Below are 4,959 nucleotides of genomic sequence, written 5' to 3' on the forward strand. Positions count from 1 at the left end.
ACTCACTCTAACGTTATTAAATGTTTTCCCCTGGGCCCTTCGTTTTAAATTTAGCCCAGTCTGCAGAGTTCGGGTTGGATCTAGTAGGAGACGAGGCATAGTCACCCGCTTTTCGGCCAGTTTTCATCAGTAGGTTACCTGTTCAACCTACTTGTGTTTTCTTGCTTCCGCTTTTGTTTAGTAGCTCTGAATACTTTAGAATTTTTGTATTTTATGCGATGTTCAGAAGTGATAAATTAAGAGTGTAATTTGAAATTTTCGAGTTAGGGTTGTCCATCTGCAAGGGAGATTTTCTTAATCTTTTCAGTAAATTTTCCTTGGAGGTGGTCCCCGCACGACTTACTCTGGGTTTCAGGGTGAAATTCGGGGTGGGACGTGTCACTAAGAATATGGACTGCATACACCAAATCTGGCCTTGTAATAGTCAAGTATATTAAACGACCTACTAACCTTCGATACTGTGAGGGCTCAAACAACAACTCTCCATCAGCTCTAGTCAAGGACAAATTCTGATCAACTGGGAAAGAGGACAGTTTGGCTGCAAGAAAGCCACTGTCTTCAAGTACTTCAAGTGCGTATTTGCGTTGGTAGAGTGCTATACCATGTTGTGAATGTGCTACTTCAATCCCGAGGAAGTACTTGAGTTGCCCCAAATCTTTGAGTTTGAATCTGTTGGAGAGAAAAACTTTGGTAGCATTTATATCTTCCAAGTCATTCCCGGCTAGAATCACGTCATCAACATACACAAGTAGCACTGTAAATTTTCCAGATTGTGCTCGGACGAATAACGAGTAGTCTGCCCATGATTGTCTAAAACCGGCCGCCTTCAATGCTGTGGAAAGCTTAATGAACCACTGTCTGCTTGCTTGCTTTAGACCATAGAGACTTTTATGCAATCTACAAACTCTATTCTCCCCTTTTCGTCCGAAGCCAGGTGGAAGTTTCATGTAGACTTCCTCTGAAACATCACCATGCAAGAACGCGTTATTGACGTCCAGTTGAGGTAAACACCAACCTCGTATTGCAGCAAGACTCAAGAGAACTCGGACGGTGGTTAATTTTGCAACTGGTGCAAAAGTCTCTTTGTAATCTAGCCCTTGAATTTGATTGTACCCCTTAGCAACAAGTCGTGCCTTGTAATGCTCAACCGTCCCATCTGGATTAAGTTTAATCTTGTACACCCATTTGCATCCCATAGGACGTTGGTGTGCAGGCAAAGGAACTAAGCTCCATGTGTGATTACTTTGGAGGGCTTTGATCTCTTGTTGCATGGCAATGCGCCATTCAGGTATCTGAACTGCCTGCGCAAAGGAACTAGGTTCTTTGTGGATGGTGAGTTGAGCAGTAAAGGCTTGATGGTTAGGTGATAAACGATCATAACACAAAACATTGGCTAAGGAATGGGAGGCACCTGTGTCCGGTGAAGATAACGAGGTAGACCGAGAGGAAAGAGCTGCCTCCACGTGAAAGTCTTGCAAGAATGTTGGAGTCCTTGTGGGGTGTGATGAACGTCTTGGCTGTTCAGAAGACGTGATATTGAGTATTGGAGGATCGGGCAGAATTGATGATGATGAGGATAGAGGATTTTGCGATGTAGGATGATTATCTGGTGGTGGAAGAGTTTGAGTTGGAGAGGAGTCAGGATGCTCAGCATTTGTTTCGATAGGAATACCAGTTGGTGGGGAGTCATCATAGAGATCAAGACTTAGATGTGAAGTAGGTGGAAAAGGTGGTGTTGGCTCAGAAACTCTAGAAGTTGGACTCCCATGTGAAGTAGGTAATGCTGAATTTTTATCCCTAAAAGGAAAAGACTCTTCATGAAATAATACATCCCGAGACACAAAAATTTTCTCTTCCTCTATGTCATATACCCGATAACCCTTTTTACCGTGTGGATAACCAACAAAGACACATTGTTTTGCTCTAGGATCAAATTTTGTGGGTTTGAGAGGATGAGTAGAAGCAAAACATAAACATCCAAAAACTTTGAGGTGTGTATATGCAGGTACCTTGTTGAATAGTCTTTCAAAAGGACTCTTTCCGTTCAAGAGAGGCGTTGGACTGCGATTGATGAGATATGCAGCTGTAAGGATGGCATCTCCCCAGAAAGATTTTGGCAGATGTGCCTGGAAGAGGAGTGCTCTAGCTACATTAAGCACATGACGGTGTTTACATTCAACGACACCATTTTGTTGGGGTGTGTTGACGTAACTCATTTGATGAATTATTCCCTTTGATGAATAAAAACTAGGAATTTTGAACTCAGGACCATTATCACTCCTAACTATTTTGACATGTTTATCATACTGGGCCTCGACGAGTTTAATGAAATCAACAAGTAATTGTCTAGCTTATGATTTTTGAATAATCAAATAAACCCAAGTACTACGAGTAAAATCATCAACTATAGTAAGAAAATAGTGTGCCCCAGAAATTGATGGTTCAAGATAACCTCCCCATATGTCTACATGAATTAATTCAAAAGGAAATTGACTCGAAATAGAGCTTAAAGGAAAAGGAGTTCTGGTATGTTTGGCCAGAGGACAGATTAAACATGTGTCTGTGTCACAAGACTTATTAGAAACAAAGGGAAACAATTTTGATACTCTACTGGACGGATGACCTAGTCTCTGATGCCAGAGACTTGGAGACGTACTGGTCACCGAGTTGCATGTCACTTGCTTTGCTTGGTCAAGGCAGTATAATCCTTCCCTCTCAAGGCCTATCTCAAGGTACACCGACATGTTGTCCACCTCGCCATCACAAACTATCGTCGTCCAACGCCTTGGCGTGGGGCAACGTATCATTGTGACGGCGAACCCGGCCAATGTGGGTACATTCTCAAGACCAACTTCTCTAACTTCCCAAAAGGCAAGCCCCTCACGGAGTTCCTCGGCGACTTGTTCGGCTGCGGCATATTCAACGTCAACGGTGAGCTGTGGTCAACGCAGCGCAAGCTTGCCAGCCATGAGTTTAGCACAAGGTCTTTAAGGGAGTTCGTCGTGAAAACTCTAGAGGAGGAAGTGGAGCAGCGACTTGTTCCGCTTCTAGAAGAAGCTGCAGAGAGTCAAAGGGTTTTAGACATGCAAGACGTGTTGAAGAGGTTTTCATTTGACACGGTTTGTAAGGTCTCCTTGGGTACCGACCCGTTTTGCCTCAACTTGTCCCGCCCTGTGCCGCCGCTCGTCAAGGCCTTCGACTGCGCGTCGGAGATAAGTGCCCGGCGTGCGACGGCGCCGCTCTACGTGATTTGGAAGCTGAAGCGCACTTTGGCTGTTGGTTCTGAAAGCAAGCTCAAAGATGCTATCAAAGTCGTACATGATTCTGTTCAAGGTACGAAAAACTATCTACTATATGTTTCTTTTCCTTCAATAGCTTCAATCTCAAGTGTTCATAGGTGTCCACTCAATGGTTCTCAACATAGAAATTGTTTAGGTCTTTCTTGGTAGTCTCGCATGGTTATCTCTTTACGTGAGCCCTTCGGACAGTTCGTGTTCATTTTGTTTTCCAACGGTTATTCAATATAAAGACTGACGTTCTTTGATAAAACCAAAAGTGTTCATATAATTTTTCTCTAATACATGCAGCTTTTCCCACATTTAGGTTAATGTTTGTGTATTTTCAGACTTTTCATGCCTCTCTTAGTATCAATTATCACCACATAGCATGCATGTGATTGTTCCTAGGCCTGGTAAAATAAAAGCTTTCACTACCAGGACAAGCACTTTAGCTGACGAAAAATTTTCGTCGGCCTATTAGCTTAATTCGTCGGCTAAGATTTCGTCGGGAAAAGGTCGTCGGCAGTGACTTTAGCCGACGAAACTAGAAGACGTCGTCGGCTATAGTCCTAGCCTTTAGCCGACGAAAAAGAGGTCGTCGGCTTTTTTCCCAGAATTTAGCCGACGAATATCTTAAATGTTTGTCGTCGGCTATAGTCCTAGCATTTAGCCGACGAAAAAGAGGTCGTCGGCTTTTTTCCCAGAATTTAGCCGACGAATATCTTAAATGTTTCGTCGAACGTAGTCTGAGACTTTAGCCGACGAAACGTTTAATATATTCATCGGCTATAGTATGTAATAAAAAATAAAAAAATAACTAAAGCTGACGAAATATAGACTGTTTCATCGGCTTTAGAAGGGTTTAGCCGACGAAGAATTCCATAATTCGTCAGCTAGAACTTATTAAAAAAAATTAAAAATACTATAGCCGACGAATTATGACGTATTTCGTCGGCTATAAGTCCATTCCAATAAAAAAAAACCCAAAATTTCTAAACTACCATTCCAAGCAAGCTGCAAAATACACCAAAACAATTTCATATAACCAACAACAAGCACATAAATCTATATAATTCATCAACTACATAAAATCTAGATCGTCTAAATTAATATCCGCTTCTGGGGGCTACTGCAGAGGTTGCGGCGGCTGGGGTAGCGGTATAACCTTAGGCATGGGCGGAGCCGGAAGTCCTTGAAGCTGGGCAGCTGTAAACTCCTGCATGTACTGGAACATCTGCTGCTGCTAGGCCTGTTTGATGACATATATCTCGGCAGCATAGGTTGCCTGCGCGGCATTATAGGCTGCCTGCGCGGCATTATGGGTAACCTGAGCAGCTTGCTGTTTCCGTAGTCTCTGAACTTCTGACTCTAGCTGAGTCGTCCTAGTGGTCGTGATCGTGGTCCTGCTGCTGGTCGAGGCTGCCTTTCGTTAAAATCCTGGAGTGATCTTCAGGACCCCCTCGCCATTCTTTCCTAGACCCCGGCAGTAGAAGTTGTTTACTCGCGGTGGGAAGGTTGTGCCCATGATCCTCGCCCCAACCGTCGGATCCGAAGTGTCGATCTGGGACATGGCTTCGGACATCTCTTCCTCCTGCGTGTTCGGTCATGTCTCCCTCACTATAGCACTCATCACCTCGTCACTACCCTCCCTCACCTTCGCCTAATTGGATAGGAAAAAAAT

General features: G+C 43.7%; 1 pseudogene across 1 annotated transcript in view; it reads right to left on the reverse strand.

The window, feature by feature from the left end:
• The window catches only part of LOC101295621, an 880,650-nt pseudogene that overhangs the window by 208,377 nt on the left and 667,314 nt on the right, over positions 1–4,959 (reverse strand). Inside the window, exons 147-148 of the transcript XR_184594.1 lie at positions 2,657–2,936; positions 451–2,146 (exon numbers count right to left, since the gene is read on the reverse strand). The product of XR_184594.1 is annotated as an uncharacterized LOC101295621 (transcript). The remainder of the gene's footprint in view (positions 1–450; positions 2,147–2,656; positions 2,937–4,959) is intronic.

The sequence above is a fragment of the Fragaria vesca genome, linkage group LG4 (genome assembly GCF_000184155.1).
Source record: "Fragaria vesca subsp. vesca linkage group LG4, FraVesHawaii_1.0, whole genome shotgun sequence".
Taxonomy (NCBI): domain Eukaryota; kingdom Viridiplantae; phylum Streptophyta; class Magnoliopsida; order Rosales; family Rosaceae; genus Fragaria; species Fragaria vesca.